Below are 23,818 nucleotides of genomic sequence, written 5' to 3' on the forward strand. Positions count from 1 at the left end.
TATTTTAATCTATTGAGACTATTTAAATAGTGCCATAGAGATTTGAGACATGAACTGTACCTAATTCAAACTGTTATGCACTTGGTCTCAAAATGAGTGCATGTCCTGTTAATTGTATTGGGAGTCCTTGGTAACTATTGGTTCTCTGAGTTAGCTTCCATGTAGAATAGGAGGTTATTAAGGCTAGGTAATTACAATGTGCTAAGTTGAAACATACATATATAACATTATATCTCAATAGTAACTGTAGCAATTAAGAACCCTTAGGCCAACAAAATAATTTTAGGGGGAGGAATAATTTTTAAAAAGATTTCATTCATTCATTCATTAATATATTCATTCATTTTAGAGATAGAGTGCAAGTGGGGGAGGGGAAGCAGAGAGAGAGGGAGAATCTGAAGCAGACTCCACACTCAATGCAGAGCCCGACATGAGGCTTGATCTCACAACCCTGAGATCACCACCTGAGCAGAAACCAAGAGTTAGATGCTCAACCAACTGAGCTACCCAGGCACCCCAGGGAGTGGAATATGTTAATACCGATATTATTTAGACTTGTATGGTGGTAACATGAAGAATGGCTTTCATTTCCTTTTATTATTATGCTAAAATTTTCTATAGATAATGTCTCCCCTTAAGGTCTGCATTTGGAGTGGAGGCTCCCATAGCCTTGCTCTGGGGTCTCCCCTGGAGGACAGGTGAGCATCTTCAGGAAAGAGTAAACAGAAGGAATTAGGGTAGAGAACACTGCGCTGAAGATGAAGTTCTCTGCTTTTTCCCTTCACAATTTTGAAAAGAACTGGGCATGTGATCCATCAAGGGAGGGTGTCAGCTCCATGTAGGAATATCGCCTGCTTGGGGCTGTTACTAAGCAGAATGGTGATAACTGGATAATAACTGGGGAGCAGTCAGATGGATCATGTTGCAGATTTGTTTATAGAAACTTGACAGTGTGGGTTAAACACACAACACCCAAAGTAACACAGCCTGTTTGAAAATACCCAAGCTGAATTGTTTTCAATGGTCTTCTGTCTGCTAAAAGCCTGAAGTCAATTTATGAGGATGGGTATAATCCAAAAGCACAGCAATGTCAAGTTCATCTTCTAAAAGTAAATGTGTTTGTTTATTTCCACCCTATGATATTGTTTTATTCTATGTTCCTTTAAAATCTCAGCCTCAATCTTTCTTACCCATCCACACATACCAGTATATATGTAGACATGATTTTTGCATGGTGTAATTGTAGTGTATATACATATACAGTTGTAAACTCCTAAAAAGTACATCAACAATATATACATAAAATAAACATCAACTGATGGATGAATGAATAAAGATATGGTAGATATACACAATGGAATATTATTTGGCCATAAAAAAGGAGGAAATAATTTCATTTGCAACAACATGAGTGGACCTAGAGGACATTATATTAAGTCAAATAAGTAAAACAGAGAATGACGAATACCATATGATCTCTCTTACAGGTGGATTCTGAAAAGCAAGAAAGTAAGCAAACAAACAAAATTGAACTCATAGATACAGACAACAGATTGGTAGTTGCCAGAGGTGGTGGGTAGGGGGTTAGTAGGGGGTCAAAAGGTATAAATTTCCAGTTATATATATGTAAGTCATGGGGTATCATGTACAGCAAGGTGACTCTAATTATAATATTGTATTATATATTTGAAAAGTTGTTGAGAGAGTAGATCTTCAAAGTTCTCATCACAAGAAAAAAAGGTTGATAATTTTGTGTGGTAATCGACATTAACTAGACTTATTGTGGTCATCATCATTTCACAATATGTGCAAAAATCAAATCATTATGTTGTCCACCTGAAACTAATATAATGTAAATAATTACATCTCAAAAATACACACACACACACACACACACACACACACACACACACGGTATAAAGTATAGATAGAGTTATAGATTTTACCCTTCTGGAGAAGATATTCACAAATGACACTACAGACAAAAGGCTGATATACAAGATCTATAAAGAACTCCTCAAACTCAACACCCCCAAAATAGATAATCATATCAAAAAATGGGCAGAAGACATGAACAAGACATTTTTCCAAAGAAGACATACAAATGGCTAACAGACACATGAAAAAATATTCATCATCAATAGCCATCAGGGAGATTCAAATCAAAACCACATGGTGATACCACCTTACACCAGTTAGAATGGCCAAAATTAATAAGACAAGAAACAAGTGTTGGAAAGGATGTGGAGAAAGGGGAACCCTTTTGCACTGTTGGTGGAAATGCAAATTTGTGCAGCCACTTTGGAAAACAGTGTGGAGATTCCTTAAGAAATTAAAAATAGAGCTTACCTATGACCCTATAGTTGCACTACTGGGTATTTACCCCAAAGATAAGATGTAGTGAAAAGAAGGGCCATCTGTACCACAATGTTCATAGCAGCAATGGCCACAATTGCCAAACTGTGGAAAGAGCTGAGATGCTCTTCAACTGACGAATGGATGAAGAAGATATGGTCCATATATACAATGGAATATTACATAGTCATCAGAAAGGATGAATACCCAACTTTTGTATTAACATGGATGGGACTGGAGGAGATTCTGTTGAGTGAATTAAGTCAAGCAGAGAAAGTCAATGATCATATGGTTTAACTTACCTGTGAAGCATAAGGAATAACATGGAGGACATTAGCAGAAGGAAAGGAAAAGTGAATTGGGATAAATTGGAGGGGGTGATGAAGCATGAGAGACTGTGGACTCTGAGTAACAAACTGAGAGTTTTGGAGGGGTGGGGAGTGGGGGGGGGTGAGCCTGGTGGTACGTATTAAGGAGAGCATGTATTGCATGGAGCACTGGGTGTTATACGTAAACAATGACTCTTGGAACACTGAAAAAATAAAATAAAAATAAATGTAAGTAAGTAAGTAAGTAAATAAATAAATATTTTAGAAATGCATAATGGGGGGGGAAGTATTGAAATGGAGAAACTTTATATTTTTTGCCTGGCGTTTCTTGGTCACATGGAGTTTGGTGAAACACACTAGCAAAAGGAGACTTAGAACCTGGAATTAAGAATTATCTAGGAAGATATTTTTCTCCTTTTTTTCACTCTAACAATAACCCAGGCTAAAATGATTATTCTCATCATGTCCCTTTTTGAGGCTCTTTTTCTCTTCAAGAATCTGTGAAGAGCTTGTCTCCCTATTCAATTTTGCTCCTTGACATCTACATGCATAGCTCTTAAAATCCAGATTCTGGAATACCCAGTATTAACAGATGTCTTCTAAAAAAAAAAAAAAAAAGGCTAACTAAAAACTCATTAACTTGTCTGGATTCCCACTTTCCAGTTTATGTACTCTAAAGATCTCCAGTTCTGTGTTCTGCACCAAAGAGTATTCTTCTGACATAGGTTGAGTGTATGACCAGAGACAGAAGTTTTAGCTTCCTTCTGTTACTCAGTATTACATACAGTTTATTGAACAATATGAACTAAATGAGGTACAAACATCAAATGATTTTGCTTTTCCCTGATTACTGTCCTGAAATATGAAAAGTCAGATTTCCACTTCTTTTGTTCAATAACTTCTTTGTCAGAGTCTTTAGCTTTCTGGTTACTACAATCAATTCTATTTAAAATTTAAATCCCAATTGACTCTCTTCTTTCTTTTCTATGAGCCTTGTCTGGAGGATCTTCTGGAACAGGGTAAGTTCTGCTTCCCTGTTTCTTCTTTGTTATCTCTTCTTCAGTCTCCATGGAGAGCCTTCCTTGAGTCTCCAAGGGTCACAGGAATCCTGAGGGTGAGAATTCCATATTTTTCTCCTTGGCCACCATACCACATTATGATTCCTCTTTGCTTATTGGTGTGATGGGCTGACCCATACAGTGTCCCATATAGCTTCTTAGCTTCAAGAAGCAGACATTCTTGGTTCACATATAGCCACAAACTCAACAAGGTACCTGCCATGCTTCCCATGAACTTTTTCATATTTTTCTTCTTGGTGGCAGAAGCAGGAAAGAACTAGGGGTTCAACAGCTCAGGAAGAATCTAGCCAGAGAGGGAATCCAATGTGTCCCTTCTTGTGGCACCCCTTATCACTACCAGTGATTTTCTTCCTGCCCTCCTCCCTTGGTTTAGAGGAAGGAAATACTTGGATTTAGGAAGTGTTTTTTAGGAAAATCTATAAACAGTGACTCTGTAGAGTCCCCTCTTGGAACTTCCCAACTCATCCTCCACCCCAGCAGTTTGCTCATATGTATCAGGATAAAGGTGGGAGTGTTTTAGACAATACTGATAGTCAACAATGTTAGTTAGCTATGGTGAGCTCAATAAATGTTGCTGTCATTATTAATTCCCAGGAAAATAATGCTCTAGCAGCATATTACCTGAAGAATATATAAGGTAGAACTCTGTAGAAGATCCTGAGCGAATGATATTTTTCTTAGATCTAGAAAATAATGTCTTAGAACCATAAATTAGGTAAAGTATTATAATCTAATTTTATGTAAAAACAACTTCAAATTTCCTTTGGCTGTCACTTAGGGAAGAATTAGGCTTTATTTGTGCAGAACATATTAAATGACCATTAAAAAACATTAAAAAACATATTATAATGTTTATATAAAATTATATAAAATTTTTATATAAAATTTATATAATTTATATAAAAATTATATAAAATATATAAAAACATATTAAATGACCATTAAATTAATGGTCTCCATGTTCACCATCTTTGCATAGACTTCTTACAAGTAACATGATTTTGCTACTCTTCCTACCAGCAACACATATGGACATCTCAGTGCCTAGAATTCTGTGCCATGACAGTCAATTCAATGAAATCAACAGTCACTGTTGCTAACCCAACACCCTTCACTACACGACACAGTGTCCATGATTCTTTCTTTGGAAAAGAAACTAGTGACCCTGGATCAGTTACAATAAATCTGGACTTATTCTTTTTTTAAGTTCTATCTCACTCTGATATAGAATTTTTAATAGAAGTGTTTAAAACAATTTTTTTTAGTGAACAAATTAAAGGGTTGTGTGGTATAGTTTCACTTTTAATAAATGAGCTGTCTTTTTCTGCTTTCATTTCACTTAGCATTTCTTCTCAAAGGAAAAAAAATCAAACAAGGAAAAATGTGAAAAAGATGAATTAATGTGACATTTAGAGTAAGATTTTAATGGCACAAAAGCCAAGAATACCAGAGTTATGCCTTTTGCTTTCACAATTATAACTTGACAGGATTTCAGGATGTTGTTACTAAAATGAACTTCATCAGAAGAAAGTTAAAATGCATACATTTAAAGAAAATGTGTTAGTAGAGTTATATTTGTTAAGGCAAACACAGTATAGTCAATATTTAATTAAGCATTGTCCTTTTCCGAGTTGGCCTCTCAGAGGCTACCCTCTTATTTCAATCAGTGTTGGCTGCCCTACAGATGTTTTTTGAAATCCTCTTTGGGAAAAACCTCATGAACAAATTTGTAAGGACAACAAGAAAACCAGCTTCATTTATTCAGAGTCATACCTTATTTAAACCAAAATTACATTGGTAATTAGCATTTCCCAGACCTTCCTCACCAAAGTGACTCCAAATTACTTTTTATAATAAAAAAAGGAAAAAAGAAACTATTTTGTATTGTGAAACACTACGCACACAAAACAGTTTACATTTAAAGAAAACATTTATGTTAACATAACTGAGGCTTAAAAATTTTTTTTAACACTCCAGATGTATTGTCTCAATCACAATACATTTCCTGCCCCTTAGAGGTAAATGGTGGTCACTTCCATACTTTTCTTGTCACTTTTACTACCTATTTTATATCCCTCAATACTATCATTCGATAGTTTGTTTCTTTACATTTTATTTAAGTAAAATTGTATAGCATATATCCTTTGGCATCTGCCTTCTTTTGTTCAGTATCTTGTTCATGAGATAAAACTAAGGAAAGCATAGGCAAACTATAGCCTGACATCTATTTGTAAACGTAGTTACATAGGAATACAGGCATGCCTACTCATTTGCATATTATCTATGGCTGCTTTTGCATTACAATGGCAGAATGGAATAATTTCAACAGACTGTAGCTCACTAAGCCTAAAGTATTTGCCACCTGCTGTTTACAGAAAAAGTTTGCCAACCCTGACTTAGATATTTTGCTTGATTTAAATTTGCTAATATTTTGTTTTAAGATCTTGCATTTATTTTCATGAGAAACAATGGACTGTAGTTTTCTTGTAATGTTGTGGTCTATTTTTGGTACCAGAGTAATCTTGGCTTCAGAAAATGATCTGGGACGTGTTCTCATCTTCTCAATGTAGAACTAGCATACCTTCCTTTAAATCTTTAATTCAATTTCCCTAGGAAGTCAAGCGGCCTGAAGTATTACTTGTGGGACATTTTTAACTATGAATTCAATTCTTTTAAACAGGTAATGGCTGTATAATTTTAAGATTCTCCATTTGTCAGTTTTGGTAATTTGTTTGTTAAGGCATTTTTACCTTTTATCTAAGCTGTTAAATTTGCTGGCATAAGGGTAATTTTGCTATATACAGCATTTTATATTGACAATTATTTGCTTTCAGTTTATTGTTTTCCAGCATCAACTATTTCTCAAGAAAAACTAGCTGTTGTTCTAATTATTGTTTTTGAAGTTTTTTCCTCTTGCGTCTTCAGTTTGTATCGTTGTCTTTGGTTTTCTGTAAAATTTTCCTTAATTTATCTAGGTGTATTTTTTTTTTTTAATGGTTTATTTGGCTTTCTGAATTTGTGGGCTGGTTTTGATTTTTTTTTTTTTTTGCAGTTTTGGAAAGATTCTCAATTTCTCTTCAAATATTGCTTCTGCCTCATTCTCTCTTCTATATATGAGACTCCATTAAACATGTTTCATTTTCTCACATATTGTATACCTTTTACTCTTTCCTCTCAATTTCTTTTTTAAAGATTTTATTTATTTATTTGAAAGAATAATATAGAGAGGCAGCAGAGAGGAGGAAGCAGTCTCCCCGCTGAGCAGAGAGCCCAATGCCTGGCTGCATCCCAGGACCCTGAGATCATGACCTAAGCTGAAGGCAGAGGCTTTCACCCACTGAGCTACCCAGGTGCCCCTTCCTCTCAATTTTTAATCCTGTTCATTTTCTGTCATCATCCTCTTCTTCTTCCGGAACGACTTTCTAGTCCAATGATTCTCTTTACAGCCATATTTAATAGGCTATTAAACCCACACAACATTCTTAATCCTCGTTATGAAGTTTATCTAGTTCTAGAATTACCATTAACAATGTACTATGAATTTTTTTGTTTGTTTCTCATGGTTTGCAGTTTTTTGCTAAAATTTCCCTTTTTGCTCTCCGTCTCCTTGAACACAGTCATGACAATTATTTTAAAGTTAGTGTCTGATAATTTCAGTCTGGAGCTCCTTTGAGTTTATTTCTGTCATCTGCTGTTTCTACTAGCTCTCATTCATGTTAACTTGCCTCCTTATGTGCCTGGTTATCTTTGATTGCATACCAACTTTATATTTGGAAAGTCACTGGTAGAAATAATTGGAGGACTAGAATAAAGTTATCTGCTTCTTCCAAGTGCCAAGGGCCACAACCTGGAACCACTTTTCATCAAGAAGTTTAGATTTTTGTGGTCTGTCTCAATTACTGAGAGCTGGACTTCAGTCCGTGTGGAGACGGCATATTTTTACTTCACTTTTAACCTTTCAGAGTTTCGATTCAAAGCGATGAATTTACCAGGATGCCCATCTTCCGTGGTCTTTTGACTCCAATTTTAGTTATCTTCATCCCATTACTCTCTTAAAAGCACTATGCAGCTTTGCCATTGCCTCTTTGGATTGTCAAATTTCCCCATGAAAAAAATAGTCCCCCAAGACAGGATTCCATCTATAGATTTTCATATTATCATGAATCTTGGCTCAGTAATTCTTCATTCTCTCATTAACTCTCCAGTAACATCAAGTTTATTTTTTTCCCTCAGATTTTAGAGTTGCTCTCAGACAGTTGGTCTGAATAGACCAGTTCCCTATTCCCCAAAGCAGAAAAATGAAACTCTATTTTGAAAATATATATGTACATGTCTTCATATGTATATGGATATGGATTTATGGCTTTGCTTCTGTTGAGGATATTTCAACAAATTCTAGAAGTTTTAAAACCTCTTATAAGAAAGAAATTCTGGAAATAATGCAATGACAGCATTCTTAAAATAAATATGCCACTTCTCAAGGTGACTATATGAAGGAAATAATACATGCATACATATAAATTCTAGCATGCTAATTGAAAATAAGTTATATGTATATACCATTCATTGATTTAATATAATTAATCACAAATGCAGGAATAATAGGACTATTTAGGATATATAAAAGTTATTTACATTGAGACTTGGACAAACAAAATTTGTATTATAGCACTATGAAGTATTTAAGCTAACTACACGTTGAGTAATCATACAATATAGGTTTATGTCAGTGCAATTTGCTTTCAGGATTAATATTATAATGTGTATTTTCCAATACACTTTGAAAGAAAATTATTTATAAACTTGTGACCTTTTTTCCAATTAATAATATCTCTGTCTTCTAAGACATCCTTACTCTGTCATTTTCTTCATGCTACAATGTGTTTAGTGCAATTTTGGCACTGTGTTAGTTCTTTATGGCTGCTATAGCAAACCACCACAAACTTTGCAGACTAAAACAACAGAGATTTATTCTATTATATATGGAGGCCAAGGGTGTGAAACCAGTTTCACTGGGCCAAAACCAAGGGAGTCACACCACCTCTGGAGGTTCTAAGGAACTTTTGGTGGCTGGCCCATGCCTTCACTTTTGGTCACATCACTCCAACCTCTGATTCTGTGGTCATGTGGTCTCCTCTTTTGTCTGTGTCAAATATTTCTCTGACTCTTCTACAAGGATACCTGTGAATGCATTCAGGGCTCAGCCAAATAAATTGAGATAATCTCCCCATCTCAAGACCCTTAACTTAATCACTTACTAAGACCCTTTATCATCATAAGATAAAATTTACAGGATTCAATAATTAGGGCCTGATATTCTTCTTCCTCTCAGTGATATAGGAACAGAAGGAGAGTAAAAAGATCAAGAATGTTGATGAATTTGGGAGGAACTCTCAGTTTTCCTAATCATATTCTCTTACTTTCTCATCTGGAAGTATCACGGTCTAAGAGAAAACTGGAGGTCTAGATTAACCCAGGGGTAGATTCAGTCAGAACATCAAAAGCACTAAGTGGAAAGCAGTAACTTCAGACAGACCTTCATACACATCCAGTGAAGAATCCCAGAAGGGTAGAGCCAACATGGACCACAGATGTTGTTTAATCCAAGCTTATCAATTAACAGGTGAGGAAAATGAGGTCCAAGGAGGGTCAAAGTTCATACATTTAGCAGCTCAAGTCACTGAAGCAGTTTATAGCCCTGGACTCTTACAGCTTCCATGCAAACTGTACCACCAAGAAGTCATCAGGAAAACATTTTAAAACGTTTATGTCAACATAAAGCCGTTAAAAATAAATTTGTGGACTACAAAAAGAGACAGAAATGTATACATGAAGAAATGTGTTGAGATAAGCAGAATAAAATTACGTGTATATACCTAGCATATAATCTGAAAATTATTTATAATAAAAATTCATAAGGAAGAGCTAGCATTCCTCCATTCTTTGATTGTGATAAAGAGGTAAAAATTGGGACTAATGGATTAAAGCTATAGGGAGGTAAGTTTCCATCCATTATAAGGAAGAAGTTTCTAAAGGTTGAAGTTGTCCAAAGATGGAATGAGAGATGATGACATTCATCATTGACAGTTATTAAAGCAGAGACTGGAGAGCATTGGGTAGGAGTGTGGTGGTTGTACTGATTCCCAAATCCAGACAGGTTGTATTAGATGATCTGGGAAGATGATAAAAACAGACCCCAGGCCCCTGGGGACCCTGACATCTGCATTTTTAAGAAGTTACCAAAGTGATTCTCATATTCGGGGAGAATGCATCAGTCATCTAACTATTCCAATTCAAGAGTCTATAATTTTTTTGCAGGAAGTAATGGTTCAGTCCCTAACAAGCTGTGTTATTTCTGGGCACATTATATCATGTCTCTGGGACTAAATTTTCCTATCTGCAAGAATAAGTGAGACTAGATGAATCTTACGGCTCTTACATGCTAGGAAATTGTGTTTCTGAGGGTGGACTAGAAGTCCCTGGAAAATTCCTCATGACATTTAGGTGACAGAGAATTATCCTGGAATGACTGCCTAACGACAGCTGGGGAAGGCCGTGCAATCTGGCTGGTTTCCTGGAGTTGGCTGGCATTCGGCTCAGGATGTGTCTGTCACATGCAGGGCAAGTGAGGAGTAGATAGGACTGGCAGGCTGGAAGTTGGAAACTCAGAAGCCTTACCATATTCGCTCCAACCAGCTTTATTACCTACTTATTATTCAAAAAGGACCCAAGGAGGAGGATCTGCTGTCCTGAAAAGGAAGTGTTTAAGCTCACCATGAGGTGCCCCTTCTGTGTGCACCTTGCTCAGAAATACCAAGCCTCTGGAAGGTGAGATGGGTTGGCATTTATTTTCATTTCTTATGAATAAACCTAGCCCCCCCCCCAAACCAAGAGCCTTGGCTTTTGATCTTGGGTTCTCTTTTCTCCTTTCTTCAATATTTTTCTTTCCTATTCTCTATCTGTGTTCCCTGAGGGTCATTTATTTCTAAGCTTCATCTCTTACAGCTCTTAATTTTTCACTTCTTAGTGGGAGGGGATTGTATTCTAATAGCTATACCCTATGTTTACTCTTTTTCTTCTAAACATATTCATTTCTTTTCTCAGGACATTTACCCTCTGGGTTGATCTTCCCAAACTGAAGATTTCTAACCCACAGAGGGGCCTGGTGACTCAGTTGGCTAGGTGTCCAACTTCTGATTTTGGCTCAGGTCATGATCTTGGGGTTGTGAAATCAAACCCTACGTTGGGCATTGTCCACTAAGCATGGAACCTGCTTAAGATTCTCTCTCTCCCTCTGCCCTTCCATTCTCATGCTCTCTTTCTCTTAAAAAAAAAAAAAAAAAAGATGTATAACCCACAGGTGAACCAATGGTCATCCCTTCACTCTCTTCATCCTAGTAACATCTATGAATGTGCCCATGAGTTTTTATCTGAAAGGTAAAGATAATTTTCTCACATCAGCAGGAAAGTTTCAAACTCAAAATCATAGAATATGATGGCGTGTTATCTCAGGCTAGAGAGGAGATAGACTGGTATATAGCTTATACAAATTTTAGGACCTCATCATGTCCCTGAAATCCCCTGTCACTTAGGATCTGATGATTCTTAAATCCATATCTCTTATAGAAAACATTCCCCAGAACTTTATTTCCTCATTTCCAACTGTCTCCTGGATAACACCACCTAAATATTTTTTCAAAACTTCTAACACAACATGACTAAGACTGATCCTGTGTCTTCTCTTTCAAACCTGAAACTTCCTCAAGTCTTTATACTGGGTAAAGTCCAATAGGGTTAGATCAATAAAAGTCTTTTATTTTTGTTAAGTCTATTTATTTTAGAAAGAGAACATCTCAATGTAATAAAGGTCATAAATGGAAAACCCACAGCTAACATCATACCCAACAGTGAAAAAATGAGATATTTTCCCCTAAGAACAGGAACAAAACAAGGATGTCCACTCTCAATATTTTTATTCAACATAGTACTGGAAGTCCTGGCTACACCAAATGGGCAAGAAAAAGTCATAATAGGCATCCAAATTGATAAGGAAGAAGTAAAGCTTCCACTATTTGCAGATGACATGATACTACAAATAGAGAACACCAAAGACTCCACTGAAGAACTATTAGAACTGATAAATGAACTTCTATATATTAATAATGAAGCCACAGAAAGAGAACTCAAAAAAAAAATACCACCTACAATTGCACCAAACATAATAAAATACCTAGAAATAAAGTTAATCAAGGAGTTGAAATACCTATACTCTGAAAACTATAAAACATTGATGAAAGAAGTGAGAACAACACAAACAAATGGAAAGACATTCCATTCCCGTGGATTGGAAGAACAAGTATTGTCAAAATGTCCACACTACCCAAAGCAATTTACAGATTTAATGCAATCCCTATCAAAATACCAATAACATGTTTCATAGAACTAGGACAAACAATCTTAAAATGGGTATGGAAACACAAGAGACCCCAAAAAGTCAAAGCAATCTTGAAAAAGAAAAAGCTGGAGGTAGAACAATTCCAGATTTCAAGTTATACTACAAAGCTGTAGTAATCAAAACAGTATGGTACTAGCCTAACAATAGACACATAGATAAATAGAACAGAAGAGAGAACCCAGAAATAAATCCACAATTAGATGGTCAATCTTTGACAAAGGAGGCAGGAATATACAATGGGAAAAAGGCAGTCCCTTCAACAAATGGCGTTGGAAAAACTGTGGACAGCTACATGCAAAAGAATGAAACTGGACCAATTTTTTTTTTTAAAGATTTTATTTATTTATTTGACAGAGAGAGATCACAAGTAGACAGAGAGGCAGGCAGAGAGAGAGAGAGGGAAGCAGGCTCCCTGCTGAGCAGAGAGCCCGATGCGGGACTCGATCCCAGGACCCTGAGATCATGACCTGAGCTGAAGGCAGCGGCTTAACCCACTGAGCCACCCAGGCGCCCCTGGACCAATTTTTTTACATCATGCATAAAAATAAACTCAAAATGGATTAAGGATCTAAATGTGAACACAAAACCACAAAAATCCTAGAAGAGAGCACAGGCAGTATTGTCTCTGACATTAGCCATAGCAACATTTTTCTAGGTAGGTCTCCTGAGGTGAGGGAAACAAAAGCAAAAATAAATTATTGGGACTACATCAAAATAAAAATTTCTTCACAGAAGAAAACCCAACAAAACCAAAAGACAACCTACTGAATGGTAGAAGATATTTGCCAATGACATATCCAATAAAGGGTTAATATCAAAAAATATATAAAGAACGGATACAACAAATAATCTAATTAAAACTAGGCAGAGGGGCACCTGGGTGGCTCAGTGGGTTAAAGTCTGTGCCTTCGGCTCTGGCCATGATCCCAGGGTCCTGGGATCGAGCCCCACATCAGGCTCTCTGCTTGGCAGGGAGCCTGCTTCCCCCTTTCTCTCTGCCTGCCTCTCTGCTTTCTTGTGATCTCTGTCTGTCAAATAAATAAATTAAAAAATTCTTAAAAAAAAATGTAGGCAGAAAACATGAACAGACATTACTCCAAAGAAGACATGACACATGAAAAGATGCTCAACATCATGAATCATCACGGAGATGCAAATTAAAACCACAATGAGATAGAACATCACTCTTGTCAGAATGGTTAAAATAATAAACACAGGAAACAACAAGTGTTGCAAGGATATAGAGAAAAAAGAACCCTCTTGCACTCTTGATGAGAATGAAAACTAGTGCAGTCACTGTGGAAAACAGTCTGGAGGTTGCTCAAAAAATTAAGAATAGAATTAAGATATGATTCAGTAATCACACTCCTGGGTATTTACCCAAAGAATAAAAAAACACTATTTTTTTTTATTATGTTCAGTTGTCCAGCATATAGTACATCGTAAGTTTTTGTTGTAGTGCTCAAAGACTCAATAGTTGCATATAGCACCCAATGCTCATCCCAACATGGGCCCTCTTTGACCCATTCCTAGTCCCCCCATCCTGCCTTTCTGTAACCCTCAGTTTGTTTCCCAGAATCCAGAGTCTCTCATGATTTGTCTCCTCTGATTTCTTCCCATTCAGTTTTCCCTCCATTCCCCTATGGTCCTCCACTCTATTCCTTATGTCCTATATATGAATGAAACCATGACAGTTGTGCTTCTCTGACTTATTTCACTTAGCGTAACCTCCTCCAGTTCCACCATGTAGATGCAAATCGTGAGTATTCATCCTTTCTGATGGCTACGTAGTATTCCATTGTATATATATACACCACATCTTCTTTACCCATTCATCTGTTGAGGGGCATCTAGGTTCCCTCCACAGCAAAAACACTAATTTAAAAGGATATATGCACTCCCATGTTTATTGCAGCATTATTTACAGTAGCCAAATTGAGGAAGTAGCTCATTGATAGATAAATGAATAAAGAAGATGTGATACACACACACACACACACACACACACACACATATGAGAATATTACTCAGCCATAAGAAGAGAATGAAATCTTACCACTGGCAAAGATGTGGATGGAAATCTAGAGAGTATAATGTTAAGCAAAATAAGTCAGAGTAAGACAAATACCATATGATTTCACTCATATGTGGAATTTAAGAAACAATACAAAAGAACAACTTAAAAAAAGAGATAGACAAACCCCTAAACAGACTCTTAACTATACAGAACAAATAGATGATAACCGGGGGAGGAGAGAGGGGTGAGTGAAATAGGTGAACGGGATTAAAATTACACTTATCTTAATGCATAGAGTTGCTGAATTACTATATTGTACACCTGAAATTAATATAATACTTCATGTTAGTGGTATTGGAATTAAAATTTTATTATTATTATATTTATTTTTATTAAATAATTATTATTAATAAAGATTTGACCAATAAAGTTAGATCAGCTATTTAAAGGACTGATATTTTAAGGAAAAAGGACAGTGTAACATGATAGGAAAGGTTTTATTTTCAGCATGAATGATCCAAATGGTACTTTCTGTTGAGGTTCTCTATGGGTCCTGCATGAATCACAAGAGAATTTTAATTTGTAGGATGAGAGGTCAAGAAATGTCTACCACCTCTTGTGTCACTAATTCCAACTGACAGGCACCAAATATGTAAAGCTGTAAACAAATGCACCATAAAGCCTGCTTCAAAGGGACTCATCTGAAAGAAATAATATCCACTCAACTCTGATCTTTTTGTGTCACTGGGCATCATGGATCCTGTTAGTGTCACCTGTGAATTCTGGAAAGCTTTCTTTATTTCAGTGTTCAGCTCTTATATCTTCCTATCACCTATACCCTTATTCCCCACAAATTCTTTTTTTCAGTCTATTTACTAGGTCTGTGTATTTTCCTTAATTTAAGTGTTCTGATATCTTAATTTTTTTTCTTTTTTTTTGCCAATACATTCTTTCTATGGGACCTTTTCCTCATACCATAGAACTTTCAGTTTGGAGTCTCTCACCCAGACTCACTCATCTGATCTATTACAGACACACACATCTGCATATTCCCAAGTATTAGTTTATTTATTTGGTGTAGGTCACTAACAGTTGTTTCTTCTTTATCTTTGGGGTGAGTTGGATAAGTTGGTAAGATTCTTAACTCATGGCCATTGCTCAGGGATAGCACAGAGATGGGCCTTCCAGCAGGGATACATTCAGATTAATGTTATTCCCATCTCTGGATTTTACTCGGCTTCTGAGGAAGTGGTGGTAGCTTTCCAGAGCTTCTCTTAGTGATGGTGTCTTGAATGCTCTGGGACACACCTTCCATGTCCCTCATCAATACAGTTTTTGGGAAGAATCTCATACTTCTCAGCTTTCGCCTCAGGACAGTCATTGTGGTCTTTGTCTCCATTGTCTTGCCTTCTCCATGGAAGTCACTTTCTGTGTTATTCAGGTGGTCGGTCACATGTAGGTATGGGCAGTTTGTTGTCCACCAATAGAAGCAACAGAAACACTGTGTTGGTTACACCAGCCTGGTTTCATCCATAACTTTAAATCTTTACCTTTCAACCTTTACTGAGGAGATGGGGTCCTGACACAGAAGAGAGAAAGCTACTCCTGGCTGTTACCCATAGTGGGGAAACTCCAATGTCGGTGACAAAACTCCCAAAACGTATGAGAGGGTATCTGCTGGTTTGCAATGGGTGATTGGCTATTTCCCTAAAGGTTAGAAGGATGGATGGAAGTGCTGAGTGGGAGAAAAGGCTGCAATGTGGACTGATTGCCATTTTGTCCACACAGTCTCCATTGGCACAGTAACAGAACGGCTGTAGATTCATGGATTTCCACCTTGGGTTTAGTACCTGAAGGTCTCTATCCAGATTTTCCCTAGATGTAGCTCTCTAGTCTGGTACCAGCAACTTGAGGACATTGAAGAGGTGTAATGTTTTCCTAAAATATCATCCCAGATTTTTCTCTAGAGGAGGTAGGTGGAGGTAAAAGCTTGGGCTTGCTGTGGTGGTGCTAGCACTCTGGCTATGGGTTTAAACATAATGCTCATGGGATTGGCTACAACTGTGACTCCATCCATCCAACAACTTTACAGCTAGATTCTGTTTCAGTCTGTGGCTGTTGAATACCCACGGGTGCAGACTTAAGTTCTTCTGTGCTTGTTGGCATTGCCAGATGAGGTTCCTGTATTCCAACTGCTAACTGTTCCCTGTGTCACAGTAGGTGATGGCTGAATGTCATGGTTGCTACCGTGAACAGGTTGAACACGAGATTTATCTTTTGTCCTGGAGTTTGAGAGGTATTAGAGGCAATTTCAACTCCAGCCTGAGCTATGCTGCTGTGCAGGACCGGCTAGCGCTCAACAGTAGACACTGACTTAGTGACCAGCTCAGGCAATGGTGGTTAAGCAGAAGGTGAGTATGTTAGCAAAATGCATTCTAACAAGATAGAACTACTAGTATCTGAGCCTTTTGAGGACTCTATCATATAAATAGAGTTGTTTTTTTAGCTTTCTGCACTGACTAGTGATGGTTACATTGTCTCAGAGCTGTGCCAGTTACCATGAATCCATTTGCTTTTTAGACCCCTAAGTTTTGTTGTTGCTGTCTGCTGTGTTGCGACATGTGTTAGAACATATTTCTTCATGAGTATCTCACATACCTGCACATCTTTTTTTTTTTAATTTTATTTATTTATTTGACACACACACAGAGAAATCACCAGTAGGCAGAGAGGCAGGCAGAGAGGGGGGGGGGGGGAAGCAGGCCCTGCTGAGCAGACAGTCCAATGCAGGACTCGATCATGACCTGAGCTGAAGGCAGAGGCTTAACCCACTGAGCCACCCAGGCACCCCACATACCTGCACATCTTGAGAGTGAGGCATTGGTTGTTTTTTGTATGGACTACCTTTAAAGGATATTTCATCCAAGGCTGTTTACTTATCACATTGTATTTTTACATAATGGCATCCAACTCTGGGATTACATCTTTAAAGAATCCTTTATTATCATTTTTGTGGGGTGTCAAAAGAGAAAAAGATGAATGTATCCAATCCATCCTGTTAACTGGGATCCCATTTTGAATGAGTCCCCCTTTGCATGCCATCTAGTCACCAAGTCCTATCAATCTTTTATTCCATCCTTCCCTCAGAATCTTATAGTCACTATTCTTTCACAGGGGGCACTGGAAGGGGGGGTGGTCCTGGGATTAATAAGCTGTGTGACCTTGGAAAAGTAACTTATGCTCTTGAACTAGTGGGTCCCTCACCTGTACAATGGAGATAACACTTCTTACAGGACTTTTGTGAAGATTACATGAGGAGCAGCTCTAAAGCTGTGATTCCAGTTGACACTCTGGCCCCTGATTTCCTGCTTAGATTCCCTCATCTAAAAAGACTCACTAACTAGTATTCATGTTTCCTGTCTCTTCCTGCTTCTTAAAAAAATTTTTTTAAATTCAATTAGCCAACATATGGTACATCGTGAGATTCAGAGGTAGTGTTCAACAATTCATCATTTGTGTATAATACCCAGTGCTCATCATGTCACGTGCCCTCCTTAATGCCCATTGCCAAGTTGTCCCATTCCCCATCCACCTCCCCTTCCACAACCCTCAGCTTGTTTTCCAGAGTCAGGTTTGTCTCCTTTTCTGATTTCTTCCCATTCAGTTTTCCCTCCCTTCTCCTATGATCCTCTGCACTATTTCTTATATTCTACATGTGAGTGAAACCATAGGACAACTCTCTTTCTCTGACTGACTTCACTTAGCATAATACCCTACAGTTCCATCCATATAAATGTAAATAGTAGGTATTCATCCTTTCTGATGGCTGAGTAATATTCCACTGCATATTATTCATTCATCTGCTGAAGGATATCTCAGCTTCTTCCACAAGTTTGGCTATTGCAGACAGTGTTGCTATGAACATTGGGATGCTTCTAACACAAGGATGTGATGTCCTTCCTATTTAAAACCATTACCTTTGGGATAAAGTCTATAAGTCAACTTCCTTTACTTTATCTGTTATCTTTTTAAAGATTTTATTTATTTTATTTTTTTGACAGAGAGAAAGAGAGAGAGAGAGAGCACAAGCAGAGGGAGTGGCAAAAGGTGAGGGAGAAGTGGGCTCCCCACTGAGCAGGGAGCCTGATCAGGGCCTTGATCCAAGGACACTAAGATCATGACCTGAGGCAAAGGCAGACACTTAACCAACTGAGCCACTCAGCCCCCCCCCCCCCCATAGTCTGTTATTAAGGTTAATTCTTCTGGATGTTCTGTCATTGTGCTCCTCTCTTCAAATACAGACACATACACATGTTTTAAAATATAACCACATAAATGTGAATGATAGGCTGAAGTCTGCATCAGTAGCATTTTGATTCTTGATGTAAAAATATAACTGGGCTTCTTGAAAAAAAGTAAAATAAACGAGCTCATTTCTGCTGCAAACTGTCATACTTTTCATGCATTTGAGTCCATGAAAATTCTATTTTCTCTACTGAGAATGGAATGACCTTCCCCAGTTTTAAACTGAGTTTAAGACCCAGTTCTAAAATTATTTCAGGTGGTAGATCATTATAATAATGGCCTCTAAAGAATCATGTCTCCCTAGGTCAGCGTGACATTCTATTCCTATACCAGAAGGTAGAGTTGGTTTCTCTATCCTCTTCAATCTAGGCTGGTTTTGTGATTAGCTTTGAAGAATAGATTGCATGCACTTAACATCGCATGAGTTCTGGAACTTAGGCCTTAAGAAAACTTGTAGTTTTTCCCTTTCCCCCTAAGAACTCTGAGAGAATCAGGCTGTGAAGAAGCCCAGTCTAACTTGCTGGGTGACACAAGGTGACACAGAGGAGAACTGAAACCATCTGAGAGTAAGCACCACTGCTAAACAAATGAGGAAGGCCATCATAGATCTCTAGTCTCCACTGAACCATCAGATGACAAGGGCCTCAGGGGTAAGACCATCAGAAGAACTACCAGGATCACTAATTCATGGAATCACGATCACGAGAACTAAAAAAACCATTATGATTTGTGGTGGCTGGTTATGCAGTCCAAATAGAAGACAGATATACAACCTCAGAGAACTGTTCTAGAGCTCCTCAAGAAAAACTCATGATTCTTTCTTTTGAGCTTTGTTCATTTTTTCTACCACAACACATAGCTCATATAATTTTTGGTCTACCTGTGTCTGTTTCTTTCATTAGATTAACAGCTTTCGAAAAGCAGAGACTAGGTTTTTACTCACCTTTTTATCCCTGTGACTACTCTAGTGCCTGGTATATAGCAGCTGTAGACATTTATTACCCAGGTTATATGTATACCATTTCCTCAACGGCTTTCACTTGCCTTCTGCAACTCATGGTCAGTCATACATAAAATTGTTCATATCCTCATCATTTTCACTTAATATTCCCTTCATCTTCTTGTTCTTCCTCAACGGCCCTGGTTTCCTGCAGCCCTCTAAGGTGGTGGCTATTTTCCCTCCCATGCCTTACACATCATAGGTTTGAAGGCAGGTAAGTGACAACCTAGCTTCTCATGTCTTCTTTTAGAATATATTCATTTCCTGTCTCTTCTCCCAAACAATAAGTTTGACTCTCATGACATCAGATTAAACCACCCATACCTCTTGTTGTGAAAGTCACCTACTGATGCCTAGGCCTCTGTCTCTCATTCCACAAAGATTTTATCTTTATTTATTTATTTTATAAGATTTTATTTATTTATCTGACAGATAAAGATACAGCAAGAGAGGGAACAGAAGCAGAAGGAGTGGGAGAGGGAAAAGCAGGCTCCCCACTGAGCAGGAAGCCTGATATGGGACCCTGGAATCATGATCTGAGCCAAAAGGAGATGCTTAACAACTGAGCCACCCTGGCACCCTTCCATGAAGATTTTAACCACAGACTCACAATCACCCTCTTTAACTAACCCCCGATAGTGATTTCAATATCCACATAGCTCAGTCTTCCCAAATCATGGCCTCTTAGTTCCTGGACCTCCTCTCTTCTACCTCCATCCTATCTCAGTCACTTTTTTTTTTTTTTAGCCTATCTCAGTCATTTATTTTTTTGTTTTTATTTTTTAGCTTCAAAGTATTTCTCCATGAAATATTTATTAATTACAAATTAATTACAAAGTCAGGAAGATAGAGGCCCCCAAGGGCTGGAGAAGGCCAAGCATGCCCACCAAACCCTCATTGTCCAAACTGGCGTGTAGGAAGGTGGAGGCTGGAAGCTAGAGCTGGGGTGGGAACACGGAGATTCTGCCTGAGTTTTACTCCCCAATAAACTGTCACTCTACTTATTTCACTCTAACCTATTTATCAATAAAAGCTTTTTATCTCAGTCATTTATTGCCATGGTCATACCTCATATCTGTGACCACCAATACATTGCAATTCCTCCATAATTCCAATTTCAAATATTCCACTATCCAATCACCAGTCCCTACATTTCTAGCTCTTACTTTGGCCTCCAATTCCAAAACTCCCTTTTCACCAGACTACAAAGTTTATGGTCATCACTATGCCTCACTGTTCCTCACCCATCTCATGTTTCACTTCCATCCTACTCAGTTAAAATTTAATGGTCAATCATTTCAGTTATTCTCTTGCCTCTCTCTTGATTTATTATACTCTCATACTTGCTATAGCCTTAATTAAGTCTAGCTTTCTACCTGATACATGTCCAAATCCAGAGGGCTAAATGTGCCTGGAGAAAGAATTGCTCCTCTTTAAATTCATAAATATTAATAATCTCAAGAGGGTCCTTAATGCTACCTCACAGTCAAACTCTTTTTCCCTAGACCAGACAATCTCTTTACATCCCTAGATGACTATTCCCCAGCTTCTAATCTCTTCTCAAACCTAACATTTCCACCTTCTCTCCTTTCCATATTACTAAGAAAATAGAAACAATTAGAAGGAGACTCCTACAAGCTCCTACCACTCCACCATGGTTATTTGCAACTCTGTGCATCTACTGTGCCTCCACTCCTCTTTCTATGAATAAATTGTACATATTTCTAACTAGAACCACCCAACTAACATGCACGAGATTCAATCTCTGACCTACTCAATGAGATCACTTCTTAAATTTTTCCTGTATCTCCTGCAGCATTTCCCCCTCTTTAGTGAGTCATTGCCATCATCATACAAGCATGTCACCTTCATATTACTTAAAAATCTACATGTCCTGACTCCATTTACCCCTCTAGATTCTACTGCATTTCTTCCTTTTAAGGAAAACTTCAAAGATTAATTAGTCTCACTACCTCCCATTCTGGCTTGAAACCACTCCAGTAAGGCTTTTTGTGGTCCCTTTCCCCAGACGCTTCGTGGAATGTGCATTTATCAAGGTCAGCAGTTGAATTCAATTGTTGCTAAGTTCTAGGTTGATTCTCAGCGCTTCTTTTACTTGATTATCAGAAACTTTTTTTTTTAAAGATTTTATTTATTTATTTGACAGACAGAGATCACAAGCAGGCAGAGAGGCAGGCAGAGAGAGAGAGAGAGAGAGGAGGGAGCAGGCTCCCTGCTGAGCAGAGAGCCCGATGCGGGACTCGATCCCAGGACCCTGAGATCATGACCTGAGCCGAAGGCAGCGGCTTAACCCACTGAGCCACCCAGGATTATCAGAAGCTTTTTACACAGTGGATCACTCCATTCTTCCTTGAAACACTTTCTAGAGAGTCTGGCTTCCAAGAAACCATGTCCTCCTGATTTTCCTCTCTGTCACCAGCTGCTCCTTCTGTTTCTTTTGTGGATTTTTATATGCCAGAACATGCCTGCCTTGGAGACTTAGCACTTGCTTTCTGGAATGCGCTCTCCCTCAATATCCACAAGATTCAATCTTTCATCTCCCTTCCATCTTTACTCAAATATTATCTCTTCAGAGAATTTTTTTGGCCTCCCGTTCCAAAGTTGCAACACTACTATCTCCCTTTCACACTTTATTTTTCTCTTTGGCTTTTATCTCTACCTCAAGTTCTAAAAATCTTTCTTATTTATTTTGTTGTGTCCTCCATTAGAATCTAAAATTTCATGAACAGAAATTTCGATTTTTTTTTCATTTATTTCCAAATCCCCACTGCCCAGCAATATTTAGAAAATAGTAAGCACCCAATAAATATGTGTTGAATGAATGACCAAGTATACTGGGAAAAAAACAGATTAAACTTCTAAAGATAAAAAAAAAGCAATTGAAATGAAACACCTAAAATCTAGATTAAAGAGAAAAACATTTTTCAGAGAATAACATATAATCAACAAAAGTAATACTCCATGGTTCATCTTAGGAGTCTAGCAGAAATTTGATACCCAAACCAGCAAGAAGAGTAATAAGAAGAACAAACTAATCTTCCAAGGGAAATAGATTTAAAGATCCTAAATAACATTTTATCAAACAAAATCCAGAAATGTATGAAAAAATATATCATAGCAAATATTAAAATTCCATTTAAATAAATTTCAAGATTAGAGCAAACTAACAATACAATTATCCTTCATTATCCAGACCTATTTGGTACCTACCTGAGTTCAAACAGTGACAGTCTGAATAATGAGTTAGGATATTTATAGGTACCTCAGTTGAATTTACTTATTTTTTAAGGTGACATATAATATTGATTCTTTTTTTTTTGTCTGCTGTTCTATGAATTTTAACCTACGTGTAAATTAATGTCACCATCACCACCACAATCAGGATACAGAATAGTTTCACTGTAACCTTATAAAATTCCTTCAAATTCCCTTTATAGTCATATGCTCCCTCAGCTCTCAATCTTTGGCAACCACTGATCTGTCTCCATCACTAGAGTTTTGGGCTTGTTTAGAATGTCACAAAAATGGAATCATATAGAATACAATCTTTTGAGACTGGCTTCTTTCACTCAGAAAAATAACTTTGAGGTTCATATAAGTTGGTGTCTGTATCAATAGTTCACTCCTTTTTATTGATGAATATGGGTCTACCACAGATTTTATATTCATTCACACATTGAAGGGAATTTAGGTTGTGTCCAGGCTTTGGAGATTATAAATAATGTTGCTCTAAAGACGCATGAGTTTTCGTCTACATGCACATTTTCATTTCTCTCAGATAAATACCATGGAGTGGGATTTCTTGGTCATATGGTAAGCATTTGTCTAACATTTTCCAGAGTAGCTGCATTTTTACCTTCTACCAGCAGTGTGTGAGAGTTTCAGTTGCTCCATAACCTCAGTAGCACTTGATATTTTCAGTATTTTTTATTTTAATTATTCTATAATTTGGAAAGCGAATAACTATATTTTGATAATGAGGGAAATACCTAAAATTTTATCTTAACTTATTTGGTTATTTGTTTAGGTATAAGGGACGCATGCCTATGTGGTTAAAATTATGAAGATAAGCAACATACTGATAAAGATAAGAGTAGATAGTGGTACTTGTGGTGGAAAGGGAGGCAGATGTCTCCACTAGGCTCACGAGGGGCTCTAAGGTACTGATGAAACATTATTTAGGAGGCAGGGTGGTGGACATGAGTGGCCTGTTTTAGTATTATATCTGAAACTATATCCATGCATTTGATATACTTC

At 37.5% G+C, this 23,818-nt stretch overlaps 1 protein-coding gene across 5 annotated transcripts in view; it reads right to left on the reverse strand.

Moving 5' to 3' along the window:
* The window catches only part of RGS6 (regulator of G protein signaling 6), a 541,519-nt gene that overhangs the window by 137,702 nt on the left and 379,999 nt on the right, over positions 1 to 23,818 (reverse strand). The gene's annotated exons all lie outside the window — the stretch shown is intronic.

Source organism: Mustela putorius, unplaced genomic scaffold (assembly GCF_011764305.1).
Source record: "Mustela putorius furo isolate JIRA1106 unplaced genomic scaffold, ASM1176430v1.1 tig00000129_pilon_pilon_pilon, whole genome shotgun sequence".
Taxonomy (NCBI): Eukaryota; Metazoa; Chordata; class Mammalia; order Carnivora; family Mustelidae; genus Mustela; species Mustela putorius.